Raw genomic sequence first — 17816 nt, 5'->3', positions numbered from 1 at the left:
TTATGAACGTTCTCATCTTCAAGATAGTCATTGGCAGACATTTGACTTAAAATAGCCTTTGGCGGACATTCCACCTAAGATAGCCCGTGACAGACTTCCTTTTTCTTGCAACCTCTTTGCCAAGAAGCACTTTAAGAATAGATTCTAGAGAACCGTCTCACTTTCTCAAAACCAATATTGGCTTGTTCATTTCCTCTAGTGGACTCTTAATGGTGGATACCTATTTTCAAATACTCTGAGAGAAAACCCATTTTTCCATGTATATCCACATACAAGATGCTTTCACAGATTCTTTTAGCCTTCGTATCTTGGTTGGACTTCTTATCAACACACTTGCTAGTGTTCCCATATGCGTCATAACTGTTATGGTAGACTTTTCATCTCGCGAGTCATAAAATGGTTTCCACATAGATGCCCTGATGGCCTTCCCTGTTTACTGTCTTGGCGAACTTCCAACTTAGCTAAAGATACATTTATGGTCTCATCTTCACTAAGGATTACCATCTAAGTCACCATTCTAGCCTCTTCCTAGGCATACAGATACCCTACCGGTATCATCACTCGGTAGAATTTATACATGACAGGATACCCTTCTGGTATCATTTGTCACAATATTCTATCAGGGGCGTCACTCTCTAATAAACTAAGTACTTTTGAATAAACAACCAATTTCAGATAAATAATCACTTAACAAATAAATTAGTTTATTAAATGAATCATGCGAGATATAAAATAAGCACAATAGTCTATTCAATTATTCATACAAACACTAACTGAGTAGAGAATCGAAGATATAAATAAAAGAATAAGATATAGGAGAAAACTTATGAAAATATTGAAGCGCAATGTCGGTGCAATCTCCGCTTGCAATTGTCTTCACATTGGAATAGAAAAGTTCCGACTAAGCAAGCATAAAAATAAAACACAAAGAAACTAAATAGGAAAAATTGTCTGTCTAAGTGTACACACCAATTCCGGTGACCCTAAGGTTGCGTATATATGTAACGGGCTACTTGGTGACCACTCAACCCTAGATACATTTAGATACCAATTAATACAATATTCTATTAAATACTAGGGTCCAAATAAAGAAATATCCCAAAAGTGTCATCCAAAGAATCAACAATATCTTGGCATGCCATCGTCCCGTCGTCGTGATGTAGGAAGATTGCTCATCACAACGTTGCCACCGTGATATGCTTCCCAAATTCATTGCATCTTCGTGATGAGAAGAAGCTCGTCGTCACGACGTCGAGTGTATTCCGGGCTTTAGCAGCTTTGTTGTACTATCAGGCTTCCTTGTCTCATGGCCCAATCATCATCCCTTGTATTCTTAGACTTGAATTTACATCCGACACACTTAAATAGCCCATTACAAGCTCACAAGTTACGGGTCATCGAAATAGCAAAAAATGCATAAAAGCACTTACTTTATTAATATTTTATTTCTAGCCTACTAATAATGAAAATGAAATAATTAATTATAAAATACCAAAAAAAAACAAGCTCATTAATTGCTGAAATGTACTTAAACTACCACTACAATCGACAGCAAGTCATCTTCAAAATGTAGAAATAGAGTCATTTGGAAATGAATGTAGTTTTCTCAAAAAAATGGAAATGGAAATGGAAATAGAAATGAAAATGAGAAATATTTCATTTGCAAATACACATGGATTACTTAGAAATGATCAAAAGAATGAGTTTATATTTTTAAGCTATTTTAAAGCCTGAAAATGAAAATAAATCATTAGGTCATAGTGAACAAGTTGAATTGTGAAATATTAAATATATCATTTTTGGAAATTTTACCAAGGGTAAAATCATCATAATTTTACTAGGTTATTTAATTGGAAAAATTAATTTTTATTTTGGAAAAAAAATTATATATTAGGTTGGATTAAATTATAAAGTGTTGGGTTAAAAGTTTAGAAAGCACATATAATTGGGATTAATACAATGAGAGGCCCGAATTCCCATCATAATACATATGAGGGGAGGCACACCCTATTAGCCCCTCTCGTCTTCTAGTTGACTAGAAAGTTATTATTATTTTAAATAAACCTCTACAATTCAACAAGAGTTCTACCTTCTCTTCTTATAAATAGATGGCACCAGTAGAGCTATTTACACAACTTGAAGATATTGTTACTCTACCAAAAAATAGAGAGAATTTATTCTCAACTATTAAATATATTTTTTCTAGAATAACAATTATGTCGGTTTTTATTAAAGAAGAGAGAATTTTCGTTTTCACCCCAAAAAGAAAAGAAAACTTTTTTCTAATTCTATGTTTTGATTCAATTGGTTTGAGCCTACACTTAAAGTATTTCATCGTATGAGAATAGCAGAGAAGATCGTTTGTTTCAAAGCCAAAAAAATCAAGGATCCATTTAGCCGAAAACACAGGTATGATTTCGGTGTAAGGCTTATTGCTAAAAATTTCACAAATCGAGTCAGTTTTGAAAATTTTAATTTTCCGCTGTGTAAGAAAATTATTTTCAAATCGGATTTTTTCCAACATATTTTGGTTGAATCTACAAATCTTTTATTACCATCCAAGCTCATTGATTTATAGACATGATGAACAACCTCATACGAGTCTTCCAATAAACATAGTTTATGAACCAATTAGCAATGATGATTGAGTGATTAAACTACCTTTCTTAATAAACTGAATAACAAGTTGAGCTCAAGACCTCTTTCAAGTGTGCTTGAGGTCTATTCTAATACTAATTAAAAAAAAGTATCTTTGTTTTCCTTTGCTCAAGTTGTTGTCGAAAAAGATGTTGTAACAAGGTTATTGACATAAATGATTTTCAAGTTAAATAAGGGAGTAAAAGAATAGCGAGAGATTAAAATTATTAGCACAATTTAGATTATATAATCCTACCTTTGCGTAGCCTAACTTAGAGAATGAATCCACTAAACAAGTTCCTCGGTATAATAGTTTATTTAGACTCAATCTACCCAATTCTCACATGTGTAATTGAAGCATATATATTTCCCAATTGTATACTTCACTCTTTCAAATAACCTCACTTACAAGTATAATCTCTCTAAAAAGATACTTAAAGTAACTAAGTATGAAAAAATCTGCAGAGTATACCCAAGAAATGCAAATAAACACTCCTTTAAAATCACTTCCAAATAATGAGTTTTGACTGCTTCATATAGGTTAACACTCAATATTTGAACTAATAAGATCACATGAAGATCAACCCTTTATCTGTTTTTTTTTCAAATTTGAAATATGTTGCATAATAAGCTGAGTTTCAAATTTAAAAGCACTCTACAAACTAACCAAAATGAGTCTTAAACTCAGCTTGATAAAGTCCACAAAACTTGAACTCTTCCTTGTCTTTCAAAGGTTCTTTCTAGCAAGTGGACTCTAACAAGATATTAACTTGTTCCTTTTTTCAACAAAATCCTACATCTTCTACCTAACACGAAATACAAATATAATATTTAGAATATTACAAGTCAAAATCACCAATTATCATAAGAAACTTTGGTCGTTATAAAAACTTCTTAAAACTCATTTTTGCGACAAAAGTTCAGTCAAAGTTTCTAAAACAATTGATTGATGTTTCTCTAAATAGAAATATAAAAACATAAAAACTAACTAAATTATGCCCTTTCTTTAATCTTTTCCCCATAAGAAAATTTTTATGAATTTATACTAAAAAAAGGTCAAATTCAAATTAATTTTGTTCAGAAAACATTTCCTTATTAATTATTTTTATTATATGGGTACACATAATGCTATACTAGAATATTGGAATAGGTGTCAATAGCCTAGAAAAAAGAAATCTAACTTTGTACAAAGTCAAATCACTTTGTAAGTTGATAATAAACAAGAGAGTAGCTTTGTGACAAAGATATAGCTACACATATTATTCCTTCAAGTAGGCATCTCTCCTTCATCTTTTCTCTTTTTCCCTAACAACCTTATGATCCTTACTTTCTCTATTACAAAGTCATTGGATTAACTTAAGCATCAGAGAGTATCTCTAAATAGATGCTTCAACGATTCCTAAGCTCACCCTAATCTTTTAGGAACTTAAGAAAATTAGAACCCATTTCGCCTTCCCATAAGGTCAATCTCCATAACCAAATATGTGTAAACAATTCATGTCATCTTTGGGAGCAGAGAAAAAAATCCATTTCTCAACCTCTTTATTATATCTAATTCCATTTTTGAATCTTTTGAAGCTTTCTCAATACTCATGTTACATAGAAAGATGAAAGTTTGATATAGAAGGTCGTGTACCCTTCTTCTAATTGGCCATTACAAAATGTTCAAATATCTTGTCTATGTTTGAAGCTTGCAATAAAGCTAGCACTTTTTTCTTTTGATTTCTAAGGATTCGAATTTCTAAGATGTAGTTAGCTTCACCCAAATCCTACATGCTAAACTATTTTATAACCGTAGTTTAACTGATGACGACGTCCCTACATCATTCCTAATGAGTAGCATGTCATCGACATAAAAAACTAAAAAGACCACTTTTCCATCCACAATACATTTATAATGCAAGGTTCATTTACATTTTGCTCAAATCCAAAAGTTTTGACCGCTTGATCAAATCTTTGATTTCAGGAATGGGACGCCTACTTAAGCCCATATATGAACCTAAGTGATTTGTGAGCTTTATGCTTGTTACTGGAGAGAAGGTTTCCATGAGTAGAATGCCTACTTAAGTTTGTATATGGACCTAAGAAACCTTTAAATTAGTTAGACCAATCTCTGTAGGATCGACCCTACTTTCATAACTACGATTTAAAATTCCATTTTAGGTGTTAGACTTTTTAGTTTTGGTGAACTCAACACCCATCATCAAATGTCATAAGGTTTTTAATCATAGAACTTTAAAAAGTTTGACACATGTAAATTTAGACATTCAGAAGTTAAACCATTAAACATGCAATGTTTTGAAGCATACTTAATCTAGAAATGTTGCTATATATTTAAACTATACTATTATTTAAGTTCCTTATTAAGTTGGTATCGCAAGTTAACTGAGCATCAATTCAGTTAAAAAATTATGAATTATCAAAATTTTAAAACAAAAATCATAAATAAGAAGAATTATATAAATAATTTATTTTATTTTAAAAATAAAATAAAAATTCATCCTAAGGATTTTAACTAGGGTACACAACATTCTAAAACTTAAAATTTATCAATACAACCAAAAGTTAATTAACAAAATTATTTACATTTTATTATTTTATCAATAATTTTTTTAAATTCATTGTTTAATTTTATTTTTTTTCACCTGCATAATGATTAGGCTGGCTAGGAAGTTTTTAGGCAGCTATATATTACTTAGACATGTTGAAATGCTAGGACAACATCCAAATTAAATCAGTCATCCTCTTTTATAAATGTAACATTTGGTATTCCATTTTCATATTTAAGACATCAAATAAAAGTTTCCAGATTTAGTTTCTAGTTAAGAGTATCTACACCTTAGTGGAAAATGTTAATCAATTTTTAGTTAAGATAATATTTATAAAAAGTAATATAATTGATGGATTCTTTTTTTAATGTAATAAAAATAACACATTAAGCTAAATAATTTTAGGTAAATTATACCCAATGTCACTAAATTATTAGTAAATTTATATTGTAGTCACTTAATTTCAAAAAGTTACAAAATGGTCATAGAATTGTTCAAAAGTTTTTATTTAAATAATTGAGTTGTTAAGTTTTTGTAAGCTCAACTAGCGAGCTCCAAGCGATGATTCAATAATTGGTATGGTGGATCAGTACCCATCGATGAGTAGAAAAACATATCTTAGATCTAAGTTGATCTGATGATTAGTGTCGGAGATTGAAGAAAAAAATTATTTGGATTTTGATTTACAAATTTGTAATGGTCAAAGTTGTTTCATAAAAGAAAAGTTGAACAGTAGAAGAAAAAGGGAATGAGAACTTTTGATTGGTGTAGGTGTTGTCAACAGAGAATGCCTTACAACAATAATTTTAACAACTTAGTGACTTAACTTTCGAATAGTTAATGACCATTTTGTAACTTTTTAAAATTGAATTATAAAATATAAACTTACTAATACTTTAGTAACATTGGGTATAATACACTCATTTTTAACTTATATCTATGAATACTAATTAACTGAACCTACTATATGTGTATGAGATGGGATTAGAAGAGCCCACTTGAGACGATTGAAGTGAAATAATGATAAAATGGGCTTTCCCCTTGTCTATTTATTTAAGGCAAGAACCAAAACTTCGTCGCACCCTGAAACTATTCGCAATTGAGGTGTATTGTACGCTTAGCCAATTTGATTGCCATCACCAAACAAAAGCTTCATGGAAAATGTGAGTGACGTTTGTGTCTTCTAGAGATGGTGAAAGATTCTGAGAGCTGGATGTTGAATCACGAGTGTAGATTGGACCTGCAAACAAGGATGAATTAAGAATGCATCGATGTGTATACTTCAATATCCCTTCGATGATAAAGTTGAAAGGTTGAAGGGTATAATTAGTCTCTAGTTTGTAGCTATCCATCGTTTGTTAATATCTTGGGCCATTAGGGCTGTATAATCTTTTGGATCTCAACCTTTGTTATCGCATATTATACCTACTTGTTTAAGGTTTATTTATCAAATAAATTTTAAATAAAAGGATAACTTTACCCTTCATTTAGTTATTTTTTATTAATTTTTTATCTCTAATATTTATATTCAATAATTTTCAATTAAAAATTTAATTAATTATAATAATATTTTAATTTTTATTAAATTGATTTATATAGGGGTGAGCAAAACTCGATTCGACTCGAAAAAATTGAAAAAAAATTCGAATTTCGAGTTAAACGAATCAAGTTATTCGAGTTATTCGAATCAACTTGAATTTCTTTTTCAAATTTCGAGTTCGAATCGAGTTGAGTTTTCGAATTCGAATAACTCGAATAATTCGAATAATTCGAATATCAAACTATAATATTTTACATTTTTATCCCAAACTCCCAAACTTTTCTACTTTTCCTGCAAAACTTTTCTTCCTTCTCACTTCCCCCAAACTTCTACTCTCCTCCCCTCCCAACCCCCCAATCTACCCAAAATCCATTTCCCACCAAAATTTTACTCTCCCATTTATTTTTTCTCAAAATTTTACTCCCCAAAACCCTCAAAACCTTTTATTTTCCCCCAAAATTTTTATTCCATCCCACTTTTCTCCTAAAACTTTTATTCTCTTTCCATCCCACCTCCAATCTACCCTAAACCCTCCCCCCTCCAATTTTTTTTAATATTTTCCCTCCAAAATTTTACTCCCCCTATTTACTTTCCCTCAAACTTTTATTCCCCAAAACTTTTTATTTCCCCCTAAACTTTTACTTCTCACCCTTTACTCTCAAATAAAAAATCAAAATTATCCAAAAATAATCACTAAACATAAATAGTAATAAGTTTATTTATATCTTCTATTTATATTATTAAATTAAATTTCATATTTTATATTATTTATATTATTGAATTGTTTAGTCATATTGAATATTTATATTAAAATTGAATTATTAATTATGCCATAAAATATTCGTGTTAAAATTTTATATTGGTATCAATTTCACATTTTATTTTTAAAATAACTTTTATTAAAAAATCATATTTTTACATTTAATATATTTTTTAATTCCAAAATACGTAGTGTCAAGAATCTAAAGATAATTGAAACAACTAAGCAAGCAGAGAAGCTAACCAATAAATAAAAAATTAATAAATAAATTATAAGGTGATGAAAGTTAATAAAAAATTTGATTAAGGTGGACAAATTTTATTACGATGGGTGACAGTGGTTACAAGGACCCAAAATTATTTTTTAAAATTTAACTCAAACAAATATATTCGATTCGATTCGATTCGAGTTCCATTGCACTCGACTCGATTCGAGAAAACATCAAATAAAGTTAGGATGATAAAATGTGATTCGAAAACTCGATTAACTCGAAAATTTTCGATTCGATTCGATTCGATTCGATCGAATGCTCACCCCTAGATTTATATTCTAAGATAATCATATGCTAAACATAATATGTACTTCAATTAATATATGCAAATTTCTCTTTGAAGTTAGAGGTATAGATAAATTGCAACAACAAAAAATAGATCCGAATAACTATAATCAAAATTAATCACTATAAAACATGATTAGACTAATAACCAAGCTAGACTATGATAAATTATATGAGATGTAACACTCCATACCCGGCCTAAATGTTACAGTTGGATTATGGAGGTTACATCATTTAAGCAAAAGAAAAAAATGTTTAATTTTATTGAAAACCCATTTCAGTAGAAAGAAAAGTAATTAGAATAACTTTTTGAAAGCATAGCAATTTTCACAACTTATATTATTTTACTAAAATCAAAACCAACTCATTGGTACATTTGCGAGATATATCACTTTGAAAATTTCAGTTAGACTTACAGTAGAAAACTGTACCGCATATCGTTTGAAAAATCGTGATTCTCCTTTTCTTTTAGTTATCTCAAGTTAAGCATCATTAAGAAGGAAAAGACTTTTGCGTAATAAAAACCAGAAAGGTCCCAAAGATCTAAACAAAGAAAAAGTCTAGAATGTCCATAATAACAACAAAAACCAGTAAAATCCATAGTACTAAACCAAAATAAAATGTGAAACCCAAGCTCCAGAGTCGCCATCCTATCCTAAGTCGGAGGATCACCTGAAACAAAGCAACAAAGGCGTGAGCTTAAAGCGCACTGTGTGATTTGGCTCATAATTTCAATACAAACATACATATGTATCAGAATGTCTCATATAGTTTCATATCATTTAAGGATTTATACAAATCATATCTTAATGTATCATATCATATTGAATCTTGGCATATCATGTTATATCGAATCATAACATAGCATATTTTAACATACCATATCATGTCCTACCCCATCCTCTACACACCATCTCCGTCCAACAAATCACACCAAATAGGACTACAAGAGTCCATCCATCCAACCACACCAATTTGTAGTGGTGTGCCACTCATATATTTGTGGTTGAGCTGCCACACACAAATTTGCAGTCTATCTTCCATATAGCACTTCCTCTATCATATTATAACCCAACCCAGAACACAAATAAATCATAACCATATATCATACTTACATATATTATAAATCATATGGCATACATACTATATATTTCATACAAATCATAACATAGCACACAATTTAAAGGTAACATTTCTTACTTAACATACCTCATAAGCTTATCCGAATACTTTTATGTACACTTAGGCCTTTCTGGCCCCATATAATGCCTACGGGTCCAAATTTTGAGTCCCTCAAACAGCCCCTAGTCAAGCCCTAAAATTTAGCAAAAAGTACCATACGATCGTGTGACCTACACAGCCCAAAAACCTAGCTTGTGTGCTCCACACGGTTTGCACAGTTTCACACGGCCAAGTGCCACACATTGCCTGGCCACACGATCAGCAAAGTCTCACACGGCCGTGTGCCAAACACAATCTACCACATTACTTGACACACTGTCGTGTGGTAGTAGTCAGCTTCGAAAATAGCTCCTGTTTTACGATTTGTCAAGTTTCTATCGAGTTTAAGGGTCGTTTTCACACACTTGATCGAAAATACGATTAACCACACTTCTGAAACTCACGAAACCTACAATCGTTTATCAAATTGTACTCATTAATCACAATAAAACCCATCTAAGAATGAATTTTTAAACCAAAATTTCATATTGTATACTAATGTCGAATACTTACTCTTCAAAAATCAGCAAGTAATCATAACAATTACACCTCCAGAGGACATTGATTTCTACCTCTTTCGCCTAAAAGAAAGTGAATCGCATACTAATTAAAACATAGGGAGAATCTAAGTAATGAACTTACGCGAACAATTCTTTTAACACAATCCACGCAGATCTAATAGCAGTTTATTAACGTAATATGTAAACCCCCAAAGAAAGAAAATGAAGAAAAGGCCAAGCAAGAAAGAACAGTTATATAACCGAATTAAAAGCAAAAAGGAAAAAGAGAAAAGTTTGCAGATTTGGGAAATTAGAAAAGAAAGTGGAACAAGCAGGAGTAGTTGAACGATTGAAACTAAGAGCAAATTTAGGGATTTGGCTTTATTTTGATAACTTAAAGAATTAAATTAAAAATAAAAAGATAAAATATCCTATAATAATCTAACCATCTAGCTTTTACAATTTAAAAAGAACTTAACTTCCAACAAATAGCAAATAACAAAAATAATCCATATGCTCATGCCAAGACTTGAACTCAAGACCCCAAAGTACGCTAAAGCTTAACCATTGAACTACTAGGCTCATCGTTTTCATAACCCCACAAAGAAATTAATTTAAACCATAGGGCTCAAGCTTAACTTAAAGCCAAAATTAACAGAAAATCCCAAAACAAGAGAATCAAACTTGGGACCTAAAGCATACTTTCCAAGCACTTAATCACCACACTAAAGCAAATTATTTTGCAAACAAATACCGTCCAAAAATTAGAAATTTGGGGCGTTACAACTCTCCGCTCCTAAAAGAAATTTCGGCCTCGAAATTTACCTGACTCGAAAATATGAGGGACTATTGAGGCACCAGGTCCTTAGGCTCGTAAGTGGCTTCCTTGGACCCATGATTCTACCAAAGTACTTTACCTAGAGGAATGATATTTCTTCTCAAGACTTTAATCATGATCTAAAATCTGTATCAGCTCCTCCTCAAAAAACAAATCTGGCCTCAACTCAATCTCCTCCACTGGAACCACATACAACGGATCAGATCGATAACATCTCAACATATACACGTGAGAGACGTCATAGATGTGACCCAACTCTGGAGGTAACTAAAGTTGATAAGCAACTCGCACCATATGCCTCAAAACCCAATACAACCCAATAAATCAAGGGCTTAACTTGCCTTTACAACCAAACCTGAGAATTTTTTTCCAATGAAACACCTTAATAAAAACCTGATCCCTTACCTCATACTCAAATCTCTCACCTCTTATGGTTCGCGTAAGACTTCTGTCTATCAGAAGCGGCCTTAGGCACACATCCCTTACCGCAAAATAGACTGTCTTAAATCCACATCCTTAGGCACATAGATATGTCCCCCAAAATATAGAATCCCATAATCATTATACCCAAAATTCAAAGTCTTACCATCATATAACTGTTGAACTAAACTAATCAGATACTCATCCAAAAGTTGTTTACTCTTAATCTCATTTAACCAATGCGACTTAACTTGTAACTCAACCAAAATTCTACGATCATCGAACAAACTTAAGCGAGCAAACGTCGCCTTCAAATGAGACATAGATCTCCAATAAAAGCGCCAGCCACCATATTGGCCTTACCAGGATGATACTCAATCAAACAATCATAATCCTTAAGCATCTTGATCCAGTGATACAGCTTAATATTCATCTCCTTCTGAGTAAGAAGGTACTTCAGACTCTGATGATCAGTGTAAATGATACATCTCTTACTATATAAGTAATGCCTCCAAATCTTTAGCTCAAAAACAACCACAGCAAGCTCAAGGTCATGAGTTGGATAATTACCCTCGTGCTTCTTAAGTTGTCTAGATGCATAAGCAATAACTTTATCTTCTTACACCAACAGACACCCCAAACCAATATGCGAAGCGTCATTATAAATCATGAACTCTTTCTCACGCTCAGGCTGAATCAAAATTAGTGTATAAGTCAAAACCGACTTGAGCTTCTCAAAGCTCACTTGCTGCTCAATAACCTAAACAAATAGAATATTCTTGCGTAGCAGCTTAGTCAAATGTGCTACTATCAAAGAAAACGCCTCCACAAACCTTTACTAATATCCTGCCAAACTCAGAAAAATCCGAAGCTTAGTCACATTTCAAGGCTTTTTCCAATCCAGAATAGCCTCTATCTTCTTAAGATCCTCTCGAATACCCTCAGCAGAAACCACATGCCTAAAAAACATAACCTCACCCAACCAGAACTCACATTTAATTAGCTTAACATACAATTCTTTTTCCCAAATAATCTGAAGAATCATACGAGAATGCTTGTGATACTCCTCTTCGGTCTTAGAATAAACCAAAATGTCGTCGATAAACACAATGATGAACTGATCCAAATATGGCTAAAAAACTCAATTCTTAAGATCCATGAACGCTGTTGGAGCATTAATCAATCCAAAGGGCATAACAAGGAAATCATAATGACCATAATAAGTCTTGAAAGCAGTCTTATGTACATCAGCCTCCTTAACTTTCAACTGATGATACCCAGAACAAAGATCAATTTTTGAAAACACAAAAGTTCCACGAAACTTATCAAATAGAACAAAGATCAATCTTTTTTCTTAAAAAAATAACTGGTGCTCTCCATGGAGGCATACCAGGCCGAATAAATCCTCTATCTAAAAATTCCAGAAGTTGCAATTTAAGTTTCTTTAACTCATTTGGCGTTATTCGATATTGAGCGACGAACACCGGAGCAATACCTAGTAGTAAATCAATCCCAAACTTGACCTTTCTATCCAAAGGTAATCCTGGTAACTCCTCAAGAAAAAAATTAAGAAAATCCTTCACCGTGCGAATTTCCCTTATAGTCGAATCCACACTACTCATGCAATGCATACATGCCAAATATGCTTCACAGCCTTTACGGATTAGCATTTTAGCTGCTAAAGCAGAGGTCACATTGGATAATTTATATCAACTCTCCCCAACCAACACAACCTCCTCATCCTTACCAACCTTGAAGGTCACTTTTTTGTCTCACAATCCAACCATACCCGATGCTCCACCAACCAACTCATTCCCAAAATCAAGTCAAATTCCCCAAACGAAAACTCCATCAAATTAGTAGGGAAAGTATACCCCTGAACCTTAAGCAAACACCTCCTATATACCTTACTAACTCGAATAGATTGACCCAGATGACTAATCACAGAAAGTTCACAACTAGTGCCTTTCACCACAATCCTCAAATTTCCCACTACACTACTAGATATGTGGGAATGCATAGAACCACGATCAATTAAAACAAAATAGGGCAAAGTATGGATAAAAAACGTACCTACAATCACGTCCACAACATCTCTATCCTCACGGTACCTCGCCGCATAAACCATGGCTAGCTGCGTAGCCTAAGCCTGACCTGCACCTCTATTCGGTGCTCTCTGACCACTACCTCCACCACTACGCCCTCGTATCTAACCTCGACCCTTAGCAGGCTACTGACCAACCCTCAGAGGTAGAATTTGACCCTAAACTTGAGCCTGCCTCGGCTTAACCATAAGAGGACACTCACTGATCTTATGTCCAACTGTCCCACACCTAAAGCAAGCCCAAGTCCTCTTCAAACACTCTCTTGGATGGCGTCTATTATAGTACCCACATATCAGAACCTGCTTAGCTCTAACAACTGATTCAACTCTAGCAGCTGACAGTACCAGTGGAGGTCTATCAAATCTCACCCGTTTCATGGGCCGTTAAGAAGAACTAAATGACTCGAATACCTCTTGTTCTTATTCTGTCTTTTCTCTCATTTTCTCTTCTCATGCTCAGTGCGCTTAACCTTCTTTATCCACTAACGCTGTAAAAACCTGTTCTGTAACAGCCCGATTTTAACTAAATCAGAATAGTAGTTTTGGGACCACAAATTTGAAGTCAAAATATTTATTTTATTATTTTATTATGGTTTACAACATGATAGAATTATTGTGTAAAATTTTTGTAAAGAAATTTTACCATTTAAGTGTTTAATTCGGTAAAAAGGACTAAATCGCGTAAAGCGTAAAAGTTGTGTTCTATAAACTAAAGGTATCAAATAGCTATAGAACTTAAAAGTGAAGGTCCTTATGTAGTAAATATCTCATTTATGAGATAGTGGATGATAGTGGAGTGGCAATTGGTGTTATTATTAATGTTTTCAAAGGGTAAAAGGGTAAATAAGTAATTAATGATAAGTTAAATAAAATAAAAACAAAACATCATCTTTTCACCATTTTCAGCCGAAACTTAAAGAGAAAGCAGCCATTTTTATGCTCAACATTCGGCAACCCTAATCCCTTCAATTAGGTATGAATTCCTAATTCGTTTTTAATGATTTTTATGTTTTTGAGATCATTACTTCGTAATCTAGCTAGCCTGTGCCTCTAAATTCGAAACTGTTAAAGATTTAACATGTTGCTATTGTTGAAATCCTGATTAAATTGATGATTTATGATAGATTATGAATGTTTGATTTTAGATTTTCATCTTTTATAAAGTGATTTTTGAGAAAAAAACTCAATTTTGGACTAAATTGTGAAATGTGGAAATTTAGTGGTTAAAATGTGAAATAATTTGAAAATATGGGCTGCTAGTAAGATATGGAAAATTTGGCTAGCTTGGGTTTGTGTTTAATTTCATGAAATTGTGATTTCATGTGATAAGGACTAAAGTACAAAAATGTGAAATAAGGGGGGGAAATGTAATTTTGCCAAAATGTGTAAATTGTGCTAAATTGAATGAAATGATGATTAAATAAGTAAATTGTGATATTATATAGATTGATATAAACGAGGTTTGGATCTAGAATGGGGGAAAACAAAGTATCGGGTTAGTCGACCTAATTTGTCGTTTCAGCGAATAAGGTATGTTCGTATGTTTAATAAGCATTAAATTATACATGTTTAAATGCTTGATTGAGATAATTATGGTTAATGCTTCAATATTGAATTTAATTGTGATTTCAATGATTTGGAAATGCTCGACGGAGATTCGACAAAGTAAAAGTCCCAGTTGAACCTTAGGAATAGATAGGATACAAATGTCATGACATTAGGGTTACCAAGGTTACGTGTAAGACCTTATCTGAGATATGGCATCAATATAAGAATTTGTGTAAGACCATGTCTAGGACATTGGCATCGATATGTGATTTCGTGTAAGACCATGGCTGGGTTATTGGCATCGATACGAGATTACATGTAAGACCATATCTGGGATATGACATTGTTACGGTACTATGTGTACAAAATCCTCGAGTATCCTTTAGTATTCCAAATGGTTCAACGGGAAAAGTGGATGAAACATGGTTATAAGTGATGGTACAACGAAAGTAAGGTATTCGTGACAAAAATTAACAAGTAAGTGAAAGTTGAGAATGAAAGTACAATTGAGTTAAGTAAGACAGGTACGTACAAAACCTATGTGAGAATCAAATAAAAGTGAATTGGTGAGTTCATACCGTATCATGTATATGAAATGAGAAAGGTATGTGTTTAAATATGTTGTATACCAAAATGTGCTCATTTAGCTATATGGAAGTATGAATTGAATGTTATATAAGAATTAAATTGATTAAACTTGTGAAAGCTAAGGTTAGCTATGTAAATGATTATATGATTGAGAATGAAATGAAATATGATCTATGAGAATTGTATAGATGAAATATGATATGTGTTATGAGGACGTGTGGAACTGGAAACGAAATTTTATGAATTGTATGAAAGAAATCATGAAAGAGTAAAATTTGCAATAAAACAGTTTTGGACAGTAGCAGTTGTATAACTTTGAAAATTCACTAAAAATTTTGGAAATCACATTAGAGGTTGAATAAGACATGAAATTAAATCTTATTGAGTCTAGTTTCACATAGAAGAAACGGTGTAAGCAAAAGAATCTTGTATTATGATATATTTGAATTTTTGTGAGATAAGGTTAGAATGATTTTGGAATCCCCTATTATGACTTTGGAAAATCATTAAAAATTGTATAAAGATACTTATGGTTATAATTTATATGACCAAAATTCTTAATGAGTCTATTTTAAAGAGAAACAAACGGGAATATCATCTGAATCCCGTACTAAGAGATAATTAATTTTAGAGAAGAAGGGTCGGAACTGTCAGATAGCAGAACATGGACGACTTTGAAGAATTAACTGTACTTATTGGCTAAACCAAAAATTCTGAAAATTCTGAAAAATCAAGCGGATTTTAATTTGTAGTTCTGTAGCGCAACATATAAATAATTTATTGGCTATGACTCGAGTAGACAACTTGATGTGAACATGAGCAAATAATGGAACTATGTGCAATTTTGATTGTATTATCTTGAGAACATGTTGTGAGGATTGATAAAAGCAGGTTAACAGATTTCTTATTACTTACATATCAACTTACTAAGCTTTATAGCTTACTTTGTGTTATTTTTCTATGTTTATAATGTTCCGAAGGCTCGCTCGGGTTGGAAATCGTCGGAGATCCCATCACACTATCTAGCTAGGGGTGTTCAGTCGATTAACCGACCCGAAATAACATTAACCAAATTAACCAACCTTTCAAAATTTTTAACCGTTAACCAAACCGAAATTTCTTCGGTCAATTCAGTCGGTTAACCGAATTAACCGAAAATTATATGATTTTATTTTTGGTTAAAAATTAACCGAATTACCCGAATTAACCGAATTGAATTACTACATAATTAAAAACAGTACATCAGTCTTTGAATCACTAACATTACATAAGTCTTGAAATTAACACATAATTGAAATGTAAGTCTTTAATATTCTCCATTTGTATCTATTTCTTCTCTCCAAAAAATCTCCATTTGCATTAAACCTACAAAAAAAAACATGTGCAAAAATTTAGCATATACTTGGGTCGGGTTGGGTTTATTAAATTATTAAATTTAGCATAAAATTTAGAATTTTATTTTTATTTATTAAATTATTTGTAATTTTTATGATTGGGTTGGGTTGGGTTGGATACTTGGGTTTGGATTGGGTTTAGGTGAATAGTGGACCTATTTATATATCATAATTTTATTTATTAATTTTTTTTCGATTAACCAACCAATTTCGAACCGAATTAACCGTTAACCGAAAAATAAAAAAATAATTAACCGACCCCTAACCAAAAAAATACCCCTGTTTTACCCCACCTTGCATCCCCCATCCCCAAGTGTATCCACAACAACTGGACAGTGATCTGAAAAACTGTGTTGTAAGTGATTAACCTTATGCCTTGGAAAAAGATCCCACTAATGCATATAGGTTTTCAAATGACGTATAATAAAGATAACTTTTTTCAATTATTCTGCATCAAATTAGCGATGTTTTAATTTATGTGTTCGTCTAGCTATTAATAATGAAAATAATCACTACACCAAAACAGGCTTTTAGCGGCGTTTGGACAAAAAACGCCACTAAAAATCAAGCATTAAGGGCGCTTTTCTAAAAACGTCGCTAAAGGTCGAGCATTAGCGGCGCTTTTTGGAAAACGCCGCTAAAAATAAGCATTAGCGGCGTTTTTTGAAAAGCGCCGCAACAAGCCTAAGCCCAACGACGCCGTTTTTTGAGTTTTTGGGGCCTTTAGCGGCGTTTTTGAATAAGCGCCGCTAATGCTCGGGCCTTTAGCGGCGTTTTTGAAGAAGCGCCGCTAATGCTCAGGCCTTTAGCGGTGTTTTTGAAGAAGCGCCGCTAATGCTCAGACCTTTAGCGGCGTTTTTGAAGAAGCGCCGCTAATGCTCGGGCCTTTAGTGGCGTTTTTTAAAAAGTGCCGCTAATGCCCGTTTTTGATATATTCTCAATTATCTCATTCTTTGATATATTCTCAAGTAATGTTTCAATTATATTTTTTATTATAAGTTGAAAAAATTGATATTTCGTTGTATTTATTATATATTGGTCAAATTTACATTTAAATTATAACAAATAATATTGTTTAATACAAAATGTTTTTATTAAAGAGAATTCCTAATTCCTAACTCCTAGCTATTTATTATTATTTTTCAATCACAGTTTATTTAA

This window comes from Gossypium hirsutum, chromosome D07, assembly GCF_007990345.1.
Source record: "Gossypium hirsutum isolate 1008001.06 chromosome D07, Gossypium_hirsutum_v2.1, whole genome shotgun sequence".
Classification (NCBI taxonomy): Eukaryota; Viridiplantae; Streptophyta; class Magnoliopsida; order Malvales; family Malvaceae; genus Gossypium; species Gossypium hirsutum.
This window is presented reverse-complemented; position numbering follows the sequence as displayed.